Consider the following 12,889-nt stretch of genomic DNA (forward strand, 5'->3'; position numbering starts at 1 on the left):
CCAAATAGAGGCTGTCAGGATCAGACCTTCACTTTACGACAGATAGTTGAGAAATCATGGGAATATAGCAAAGATCTGTATTTAAGTTTTGTATATCTGGAAAAGGCATATGACGAGGTGCCAAGAGTAAAGCTATTCAAAACACTACAGTTGTATGGTTTGAGTGGATCATTATATCAAGCAATACTTAGTCTTTATTTGAGTTGTAAGTCAGCAGTTAGAATTTAAGGAAGTACAGGGAGATGGTTTAATGTTAAATCTGGTGTCAGACAAGGATGTACATTATCACCTGTGTTATTCATTATCTATATGGATTACATTATGAAGGAAACTGGTATTAAACCTGATATCAAAATTGGAGATGTTAATGTCAGCTCCTTGCTTTATGCAGATGATGTTATTCTTCTGAATAAATCTGCTACAAGTCTGTAAGATTCCCTGACTAAATTGAATAACTGTTGTGATAGATATGGTATTAAGGTCAGGAATAAGAAGACAAAGACAATGAAAATAGGCAGATACATTGAAAATATCAACTGCATTGTGAATGGAGAACCTATAGAATAACTAAAACATTTCAGCTACTTAGGCACGATTTTTAGTGAAGATGGTAAATTAAATATGGAAATAGACAACAGAATCAACAAAGCTGGTATGTAGGAAGTCAACTGAATAAATTTATATGGAATAAGAGAGAAATTAGTCAAAACACTAAATTAGCAGTATACGAGACAATGTTCAAACCAATTTTAATTTATGGATCTGAGAGCTGGGTCAGAAGTAAAACATTTGACCAAAGACTAGAGACCACAGATATGAGAGTCCAGAGAAAGATTAGGGGTATGAACAGATGGCATCAATGGCAATATCATATTAAAAACTAGGATATTAGGAAAGAACTTGACGTTGTCAGCATGCAGGAATGCATTAGCAGAGCTAATCTCAGGTGGTATGGTCACTTAAACAGAATGGGCGAGGGAAGATTAGCCAAACAAGTGTTCTCTGCCAGGTTGGCAGGAAAAAGACCCAGAGGAAGACCAAGATATAAGTGGATTGATACGGTAAAAAGTGCCTTAGAAGATACATATATAAATATAAGATCTGACAATGTTTTAGCTTTGACAGGTAATAGATTGATTTGGCAGAAAATTGTAGGTAGGAAGATTAATAATTAATTATGGAATAATCATAAAAAGTATTAATACACTTATGTATATGGTGTGACATATTGATAAATATAAAATTTCATTTAAATCAGTTATCAATCACTAGACTAATGAAACTTGTAGCATATCGTAGTTTCCTCAGGCCAACATCATTAAATTAATTTGTGCTGATTTGGTGATCACCCATTCTGATCAACAAAAATTTATAGTATTATAAGTATGAGTGAATGCAGACTTTTTCCTCCTGTGTGCTGGTAGTTTTCCCCTCTTTTTGTACATCCCAGAGATCGCATTATAGGTTGGAGGTGGATGAATCACTATCTTTTGCATCACAAACACTTTCACTAAGGTGTTTGTGATGGTTTCTTGTTAAGGAGGTTTCTTAACACCAAAATTAAACAAAGTCCCTTGTCTCTTATTGATATTAAAATTTCATATGAATTACCTATTACTTTTAAAAATTCACGGCACTATGGTTTCGAAAGAAGCACTTTCACCCTACAATATGAACTTGCGAAGAAAGTATTCATTCAGTATTACTAGATTTGAGAACCGGATACAGATTACCTTGATCTTTAATTTCAGTGGAAAAATTTTCTTTATACTTCCTTGCTGATTGGTCACTAACATTTGCAACGCAGATGTTATTTAGTACAGTTTTGAGAACAGAGGATAATCTACCCATTGTTGTAATCGGCTTGCAGGCAATTTTTATGATCGACCGATCATAAACAGTGCCCTTTCCCGAATGCTGAAAGATTTCGATGTGTGAAAATTAACAATAATTCATGAATATTTCCACATTTAAAAATATGTGGCTTGGTCCAAAAAAAAGGTCCAAAGCCAGAAAACCTTTGACCAATAATCTGCCTGCCAACAACTTTAAGCTACTCACAGGCATACTAGCTGACAAAATATACAGCTATCTTAAAGCATATTCTCTTTTTCCAATTGAACAAAAAGGTAGCAGCAAAAATTCAAGAGGCACAAAATACCAATTGCTGATTGACAAAATGTTTCTGTTTTTCTGTTTGCAATTTTTCAGAATTGCAAACAGAAAAACTAGCCTTGATATGGGTTGGATAGATTATAAAAAAGCATTTGATTCAATGCTTCATAGTTTGATTTTAAAATGCACAGAACTATTCAGTATTAGCAAAAACGTACAAAAATTCTTGCAAATCAGCATGAAGAATTGGGAAACCGGTTCTGAATAGAGAAGAAATTGTGGAGGTAAGCATAAAAAGGTATCTTTCAAGAAGACTCATTATTTCCTTTATTGTTTATCTTGTCATTGATCCCCTTAACTACTATTCATGGTTACCAAACTGCTCAAAAATGTGCAAAAATATCTGACCTTTTATACATGGACAATCTGAAACTGTACTCAAAATCAGAGAATGAACTTGGATCATTGCTTAATACTGTGCACATATTCAATCAAGATATTGATGGATTTTGGCTTAGACAAATGCACAACTGGAATAACAAGAGGAAAGTTATTCCAGTTGTGAATAATTTCTGGGCAATAAGATCAAAGAAAAAACTAGAGCAGAATGCATAAGATGACTAAGAAAACTCCTTAAGTCAATGCTCAACGGTGGAAATTTGATAAAAGCGATTAACATCTGGGCCATACCTGTTCTGAGATATTCGGTAGGCATTGTTGAATGGACCTAGCTAGAGATGGAAAATTTAGACCGAAAAACTCAAAAATTAATGACAATGCACCATGCCCTCAATCCTCGCAGTGACATTGATAGTCTCTACCTATCATGCTAAAAAGGAGGCAGAGGATTATTACAAGTAAAGCAAGTTGTTGAAGAAAAATGAATGATTATCTGAGCAAACAACAGAAAAATTTCTAATTGAGCTAAGGAAAGAGGTTTTATTTAAACCCATGGAGACAAAATTGGACTAAAAGACCAACCAAGTAAAAGTGAGAACTGAAAGATGGAAAAATAAGGCATTTCATGGAAAATGCCTTCACAGCATAGAGGACATCACTGCCAGCAACTTGACCTAGCAATGGTTGAGAAATGGAGTACTAAAGAAAGAAGCAGTTGGTAATTTTTGCACTGCAAGAACAGGCCATTAAAACTAATGCTATGAAGGCAAAAATACAAAAAATTCAAGAAGACAGTATATGCAGATTGTGCAAAGAGAAGGAAGAAACGGTAGACCACATAAGTGGGTGCAGCAAAAGCGCACAAATTGAGTACCATAAAAGGTATGATAATGTAGCTAAGATAATTCACTGGCATTTATGTAAAAAATATGGGTTTAAAGTATCTAAAGGCTGTCGGAAGCATAAAGTTGACCAAAAAAGTGATTGAGAATGAAAAAGCTAAAATACTCTGGAATTTCAAAATCCAGACAAAATCTTGGAATGTAATACAGACGATATAATAGTGGTTGAAAAAAGTGAATACAAGGGTGTTCAGGTTATTGAAATATCAGTACCAGTAGATAGCCGAATTGACAAAAAAGAAACTGAAAAAATTACCAAGTATCATAAGTTGCAAGTCGAAGTTGAATGAATTTGCAAAAGAAAACAAAAGTTGTTCCCATAATAATAGGTGCTTTAGATGCATCCCCAAAACATTGAAAAAAACATCTGGAAGCACTCGAGTTAGATGGATTAAAAACCAGGCAGCTGTAAAAGGCCACTTTGTTCGGCATAGCATTCATATTCAAAGGCATTTCCACAACTCATAGGCCCTTGGGTAGGGCTAGAATTAGTGGAATATAACCAGCCATTTACTTAAGGCTGAGGAAACAAATCAAGCTTGGATGAATAGTATATATATATATATATATATATATATATTAATTATTATTATTACCCCAAGAACTCATGGAATTAAAGACTCATCTGGGAGGTCCTTTTATCACACACAACTCATCATACCGTGTCTTAAACACACCCAAACTCGAAAAAACCTGCTTCCCACTCCCCTACTCACACTCTCTTTATACAGTTTTCAGGGATGACCTCTGGTTCTCCCCTGATCTCCCACTATTTTATGTAGAACTCCAGCATTGATCCTATAGTAAGTACGAGTTAGTAAGATCCCTTACTAACTCGTAGGTCTCAATCATATCTCCCCTCTTCCTCATGTCCACCAGACTCTGCAAATTACATCTTCTCAAGCTTTCCTCATACTCGACATTCTAGAGGTTAGAAACTACCTTAGTCAGTCACCTTTGGACCCTTTCCAACATCTCTTCATGCTTCTGAAAACCAGATGACCAAATCTGAGCACAATAGTCCATGTGTGGCCTAATCAAAACCTTATAAAAAAAAAAAGGAACAAGAATCTCCCTACTTCTACAAGTCAAGTGTCCTTTATATAATAACATATTATTATCTGAGACCTCCAGGGAGTCAAGGACTCATTGAGGGAGGCTGTAAATTACACAGCCCAGCTATCATACCTTCCCTTAAATTCATTCATACTAGATGCACTCACTACCTGTAAGGGTAAATTATTCCACTCACTCACTGCTCTCTGGGAGAAAAACCTAGCTCTTAACCCATTCTTGACTGAGAAAAACCTTAACTTTCATGGATGCCCCCATGTTCTCTCCCTGCCTTTCATATAACAAAAAATTTCATCATTTGAAATGCTATAACACCTATTCAAAAGTTTATAGACCTCTATCATATCACCCCTCTTTCTCCTGTTAATCAGCATACTTGCAATCTGTCCTTATAATCTAAATCCCATAATCCAGATATAATCTTTGTAACTCTTCTTTGCACCCTTTCCACTTCTTTACCCCTTGGAACCCAGGAGACCAAATCTGTGCAATCCAAGTGTGGTCTTATCAAAGTCTTATAAAGAGGCAAAATTACTTCCTTATCCTTATATGTCAAGGTTTGCTTCATCATAGCAAATAGCATAGTTTATATATAAATGTGAAGTAGTCAGAGGAGTTTGAAGGACGCAATATTACAGGATACCAGCATTAGGAGAATAAATCACATTGAAGTTAAAGAGATGAATAATACTTTTAAGCAAGAATAAAGAGCAGTGGTGCACCCAGGAAGGAGACAAAGGGCCTTGGCTCCCCCCAAAAGTAAAAGGAAAAAACACTAGAAAAATTTCCAAAAATCTTTTCCTAATTAAAATTCATTTTTTTAATTTATGTTGTGTTGTGTCTTCTATTTCTATGCTACTTATGAATTAGTGGTCACAGCACTCAGGAATCACAGCCGCTGTGAACCCAAGGCAAATGAAGTAGTGCTTGGGTGCCTGAGTGCTACTTCATTTGCCTGAGCCGGGCCAGAGGAGATCACCTGCATCATGTATTGACGATCACTGCAGGTGCTCAGTCATAGGTCGTATGCAATGTGTAGTGTGTATTTTCAAATCATCTACTCAACTAGCCCCCCCCCCCCCAAAATTAATTCTTGAGTGCTCAGCCCTCCCCAAGATTAAATCCTGAGTGCACCACTGATAAAGAGAATGTTGTGGAACATTGGGAAAAGACTGAGGTTTGAAAGCAGTATAGAGCATCCATGGTCAGGAAGGTAGAATTGGATTATGTAAAGAAGTTGAAACGAAAGTAAATCTGAGAGAATTACTTTGTACTAAGTTTATCATCATATCTGTCAAGGATTTAGGCCTAGAGTGGCCTGTTTTGGCCCTAGAAGTCATTGTTGAATCTCTTAATAGGACGTCCTGGTTCTCTTAAAGGAAGAATGTTAAATGAGAGAATTTTAGTGAATGCATATCTAAGGAAAGTGTCAGATGCACCAGAATAGCTGACTTTCCAAGTGTATACTCTTCACTTTAGAAGAGTATACATTTTGTAACAACAGGAATCTATTAGTTGTTAAATTATGTAAAATACACCTACTAGTTCCATCACATAAAAATAGAACTGGTGACCTCTTCAAGATTTAAACATCAAAAATATAATTACAAATGTCACAAAGTTGACTGAATGCTAAAAAAATTAAAACGCAAACATGTTAACCATTAAACATAATCATGTGCCATTCTTTATCTGTCTACATCTAACGGTGTGTGGGGATTGACAAAATGAAATATGAGAGAGTTAAGATTTAATAAGTGACTTCCATGTCACTTAATCTTTGGTTTTTATTCAGTAATCTGTGTGAATGGATGAGCATAACTGATTCCTTCAGGAGTCTTGAATAAAAGTTCTTTTCTACATATGGCATGGTTGAAAAGTTCAAAATATCAAAATTAGTGATGTTAATCTCAGTTCTTTAATTTATGCAGATGTTATACTTGGAAATAAATTCAGTACAAGTCTGCAAGATTCCTTGAATAAATCGAATAACTGTTGTAATAAATTTGGTATGAAAATCAGCAATACAAAGATAATGAAAATAAGCAGAAACATTGTAAACATCAGTTGTATCCTGAATGAAGAACCAATAGAACAAGTAAAACATTTCAGCTATTTAGGCACAATTTTTAGTGAAGATGGTAAATTAAATATGGAAATAGACAATGGATTTAGCAAAGCTGATATGATAGGAAGTCAGCTGAATAAATTTATATAGAATAAGAGGGAAATGAATCAAAATACTAAATTAGCTGTTTACAAAACTGTATTCAAATCAATTTTATTTTATGGAGCTGAGAGCTGGGTTAGAAATAACACTTGATTAAAGACTGGAGACCTCTGATATGAATTCTGATAAGATTAGTGAACAGAGATGGTATCAATAAAAATGAGAATATATTAAGAAAAAACTTGCCATTGTTAGCATTCAGGAATGTGTTAGTAGAGCTGATCTCAAGTAGTATGGTCATTTAAGCAGAATGGATTAGCAAACCAAGTGTTCTTTGCTAGGTTGGCAAAAAAAAAAAAAAAAAAAAAAAAAAAAAAAGACCCAGAGGAAAACCAAGATGTAGGTAGAGTGATAATATTGTCTTGACAGATAACAGATGAATTTGGAGGAAAATTGGCAATTGGAAGTTAGTAATGGTGTAATGTTTTCATGTAATATTATCATAATAGCCTGTACACTCCCAGAGTATACATATCAGGAATTTGATGAATGATGATAAATTCTTATTGTTACTGAAACATTAAATACATTTCTAAGCCACCTGAACAAACAACACAAATGTATCCAATTTACCATCGAGATTGTAAACAATAACTCTCTTCCTTTTCTAGATGCACTTGTCAGATGTCTTCTCTCAGGCTGTCTTTCATTCGTGTTGTTTAAGAGATACTTGTGCCATGAGAGGTTTCTTCAGTTAACATGAAAATCACAAGGGATAAGTAATACTATTTATTTAAATCCATGTATTTCAGCTTGAATATTACAGACTATCATCAGTGGTGACAACAGTTGATTACAAAATAGAATGCAAATAGTAGATGATTTGAAAAAGTAAGCCACATGATGTTATACATAATGCAATGGTGTAACTGAGGAAATATTGCAATATTTGATAATTCATTAGCTCTTAGGAAAAAATATTGATGTATGATTAGAATAAGACTTTACCTAATCTTATTCAAGCTAAAATATATGGCCTTGAATAAATAGTATTACTTCTCACTTCTGTAGAGATGCCACAAAGTAGGAAGCATTTCATTCTCCAGAATGTTCAGTTACCTCTTGGCGTTCAAATGTTCATGGCACCAAAAACAAAGGTCAGAGGTTAAACCAGGAAAAACCATACTATCACCTCTGATTTCATAGTTGGGGTTTACACACTCTGTAAAGAGATGTTAATTGAAGAAACCTTTCATTCACTGCAAACCTACACACACACACACACAGGCCAATACATATATCCATGCACAAAAACTAGGGGTCACCTCAAACACAGTTTGCTCTAATGAAAAAAAAAATGGCTACATCAAAAAAAACAGTTCAAGTTCCTCCACAATAATACCACTAAAAGCAAAAAAAAAAGATTACAAGAATGCCATAGCCATATCATGCATTAAGGGGATATCAGAAAAAATAGAACACTACATAAATACAATATTAAGGCAACCTTCAAACCTACTGCAAAATTAAAAGGTATACTTGGCTCATCCAAAGATTTCCCCTTCCTTACCTTGCCCACCCAGTGGTTTACAAAATTCAGTGCACCTGCAACCTACCTTTACATAGGAGAAACAGGGTGCACCATCCCTATAAGAAAAGACTAATATAAATGGCACATTAAATTCCTCCCCTATGGTAAAATAGGTCTGTCAGACCATGCACTTCAAACAAATCATAGAATCATCTAGAAAGGTACTAAGTCAGCACAAAAACCTGGTTTGAAAGAAAGTTCTAGGATGCTTGTGAGATGTGAAACATCATCAGAACCTAAACAAGAATGATGGATTAGTAATTCCAAGAATCTGGAGGACCCATCTGCAATCTAGATAGCATCCAGAACATGAGGCAGAACCCCAATACAAGATTACTGTAGAGATGTGTTTAATATAGTTCTGCTATAAAACTTTTTTTTTTCATATGTGTATTATTATGCTTATATATATAAAAAATTTATTTCATTTTGTGAATTTTTAATTTATAATATATAATTTTTTATTTATTATTATTTTTTCACCCAAGGTCAGGCTAGGGTAAACGATTAACAAAACATTTATATTTCTTATTTTTATATAGTGTCATGTAGCTTGTGTCCTGTGCATATATATATGTTGATGACCTCAATACAGAGGTTGAGACAGCAAGTGTTATTTTCATAATCATAAGTAATTACTCCAGCACATGTGTTTTTGTCTCCATAAATTCTTCACAATGAAATCTGTATTTTTAAATTAGGCCTGATTTTTGAGGGCACTTGCAGATTCTAAAAACAGTTTATTTTCTAAATTTACTCTGATAGAGCATGGTAGTTTTTTTTCCCAATTGATCTTATCTACTGCATGATCTGCAAGACCAAAATGACTGTTATGATTGCAGAAGTATTTTTTATGTTCATCTATGCAGATGGTGGCTGATCTACCTCTCTTTCTAAAGTATGCCAACTTGCAGAAACAGGAGACTATATTATTATTATTATTATTATTATTATTATTATTCAGGCCTCCAAGGAGTCAAAAGACTCATCGAGGGAGGTCCTTTCTAAGACATAAAGTCTGTCAAGACTCATCGAGGGGAAGTCCCCCCCTGAGAAACACAAAGTTTATCATACCACTCCTTAAACCCACTGACCGTTCTCGCTCCCACCACTCCATCAGGCAATGCATTCCACGGCTCAACCACCCTCCACACAAAGAAACCACTCCTTACCCTCTTGCTCACAGTTTCCTTTCGTAACTTCCAGGGATGGCCTCTTGTCATCACTCCTTCCCGCTGATCAACCAAGCGAAAGAACTCCCCAGTGTCAACCCTGTAACCACCTCTCAACAGTTTAAAAGTCTCAATCATATCACCTCTCCTTCTTCTATCCACCAAACTCTGCAGTCCACATTCTCTAAGCCGATCCTCATAACTATCCTTGTACAGCCCTGAAACCATCTTTGTCATCCGTCTTTGTATCCTTTCCACGGTTAATTTATCCCCTTCAAATCCTGGGGACCAAATCTGAGAACAATAGTCCAAGTGTGGTCTGATCAGAGACTTATACAACGGAATGATAACCCTCTTATCTCTGCAGGTCAGTGTCCTTCTCATAATAGCAGCAATCCTCTGTGTTACCTTCACCACCTTTGCAATATGTCCCCTAAACTTCAGGTTTCTATCAATCATCAACCCCAGATCTCTTGTCTCCCCTACTTCTTCCAGTATAACTCCTCCCATAGAGTATGCAGCATCCCATCGATGTTTCCCAAACCTCAAGACCTTACATTTTGCTGCATTAAACTGACACCCCCATTCATTTGCCCATCTATCTAGCTTATTTAAATCCTCTTGCAGGGCTACCACATCTGCACTATTACTAATAATCCTTCCAAGCTTCGCATCATCCGCAAACAACTGAATATCCCCCTGCAATCCACTGGCTATGTCATTGATATAAAGGTTAAACAATATAGGTCCTAGTACTGAGCCCTGTGGGACCCCACTTGTAACCCTCTGCCTCCTGGAAACTGCTCCACCATACACAACTCTCTGATACCTATCAGACAGCCAATCCTGAATCCAGTTGACCAATCTGACATCCAGACCCATGTGCTGCAACTTAAATATCAGCTTATCATGTGGCACCCTGTCAAATGCCTTCGCCAAGTCTAAGAAAATTGCAGTATATGCCTTTCCCTCATCTAATGCTCTTGTAACTTTATTATAAAAGGCTAGCATATTGCTAAAACAAGAGCGTCCTTTCACAAATCCATGTTGATTCTCACAGATAACATTACCCTCATCTGCCCAATGCTGTACACGGTCCCTCACTACTTTCTCCAAGATCTTAACAACTACTGATGACACACAGACTGGCCTATAATTAGACACTTCCAGTCTGTTACCACCCTTATGCAATGGCACTATCTTACCTTCCTTCCATTCCCTGGGCACCTTTGCCAAAGCCAGACTTTCATTGAAAAGCCACGTTAAAGGTATTGTCAATTCCCTAGCACATTCTCTCAAAACTCGTGGCGAAATACCATCCAGTCCCACAGCTTTACTGACATCCAGAGTACTCAGTATCTGAAACACACTCTCCTCCTGTACCTCCAGACCTCGTACCAGTCCTATCCCTCTAGCATTAAAACTGACTCCTCTAGGATGAAATACTCCAATAAAGTGTTCATTGAACAATTCCACTATGTCCTCTGCATCAGTCACTCTATTCCCATTTTTATCCCACAATATCATTCTTCCACAGTCATTTCTCCTCCTACTGGCCACATAGCTAAAAAATTCCCTAGGATTTTCTTTGGATCTTAGGGCCAATCTCCTCTCATATTCCAGTTTCGCTTTCCTTACCACACGAGTCACTCTTCTGGCCTGTGTCTTATATTCCTCATGCATCTCTTCACCTGTCTCCTTATATCTCTTCCATAGCCTCTTTTTCGCATGCAATTCCTGTTTAATATTGTTTGTCATCCACTTTACTCCAAATTGCGCCCTCTTCTTCACTCGTGGTATACAACTTACCATTGCTGATAACAAATATTCTTTCACAATTTCCCACGCACTGGTGATATCCCGGCCTTCCAATTCCTCCCTCCATGAAACTTCCCGAAGTTGACGTCTAAGACTATTATAATCACCTGCCTTATAATTCCACATAAGTTCCCGTCTCTTTGATACTCCTGCATGTCTATTCATTTTCCAAGTCAAAACCATATGGTCACTCTCTCCAACTGGTGGGAGAGACGTCAACTCAGTTATTATCAACTCTTCTGATGCTATAACCAAATCCAAAATTTTTGAACCTCTTGTTCCCTCTGTTACATGTTGCCTAAGACATTTGTCCCTCAAGAATTCTAGAAATTCCATTCCCCTATTGTTACATGCATCTTCCTCTCTCCAATTTATACTACTGAAGTTAAAATCTCCCATAACAATCATTCTTCTTGCACTTGCCAAACTTAGCTGTCTAAACATCTCCTGGTCCCCATCCTCTGTGCTCCTGGGTCTGTAGCAACACCCCACTAAATATCCTGTCTTGCCTACCTCTACCTCACACCATACGCTCTCAAAATCATTTGTCTCACTACCTTCCAAATTTTCCACTCTTAGAGGACATAGGTCATCACTTATCATAAGCAGCACCCCACCACCACGCTTTCCCCTCCTATCCTGGCGAAAAATGCTATACCCAGTGACTTCTATTCCTGTTTTTATATCCAATTCTGTCAACCACGTCTCAGTGATCGCAATAATTTTTGGCCAGGCTGATGCTATCTGCGCCACCAATTCCTCTCCCTTATTCCGGATACTCCTGGCATTAGTATACAGCATATAAATGCCATTGTTTCTATACCCAGCATTATCCCTTCTAGACTCCACTGGGCTCAGTCTTACCTGACATTGTCTCCCTTCTCCCAAGTATCCATTCCCACAAGAGGCCACCCCTGCTATCATCCTCCCTGGGACACACTGACTCGTTCAGAACAGCAATCTCTCCAGATGCCTACGTCCTTCCTCATTCAAATGCAAACGGTCTCTCGCAAACAACTCCTCTCTTTCCTCAAACGCACTCCAAGCATCCACATATACCAGTCCTCTCTTGTCACACATTCTCGCTATTATGCCATTCAATATCACCGCTCTTCTGCTCAGCTCATCATTATCATACCTAGGCAACACGCACACTATTTTTCCTCTCTCTGTCTTCTTCCGTACAGTCTCAAGCAAAAATCTCATATCTCTCGCTGCCCGACTTACATTACCACTCAAGTCATTCGTTCCTACCATCACAATCATCTCATCCACCCTTTCACTTCTCTTAATTGCCATAGCCACCCTTTCTATTGTTCCTCCTGGCAAACACTCCTCACGCATCCTATCCTGAACACCACGGATCATTGAGTCACCATACATTATACCTCTTACCATTCCATCGCTCCTATTGTTTCCATTCTCTCCTCTTCTTTCATTCCCATACCTCTCTCTTCTACTGTTTCCATTCTCTCCTCTTCTAGCACTCCCATACATCTCTCTCATTCCCTCTCTCCTACTGTTTCCATTTTCTCCACTTCTAGCACTTCCATATCCCTCTCTCATTCTGTCTCTCCTACTAGTGTTTCCATCCGCTCGTCTTCTAGCATTCCCATACCTCTCTCTCATTCCATCTCTCCTACCGTTT

At 37.1% G+C, this 12,889-nt stretch overlaps 1 protein-coding gene across 6 annotated transcripts in view; it reads left to right on the forward strand.

Moving 5' to 3' along the window:
* LOC150097752 (RNA-binding protein 4-like) overlaps positions 1-12,889 on the forward strand; it is a 294,888-nt gene that overhangs the window by 12,767 nt on the left and 269,232 nt on the right. The gene's annotated exons all lie outside the window — the stretch shown is intronic.

This window comes from Typopeltis vanoorti, chromosome 17, assembly GCF_054136105.1.
Source record: "Typopeltis vanoorti isolate ZY-2024b chromosome 17, IOZ_Tvanoo_1.0, whole genome shotgun sequence".
NCBI lineage: Eukaryota > Metazoa > Arthropoda > Arachnida > Uropygi > Thelyphonidae > Typopeltis > Typopeltis vanoorti.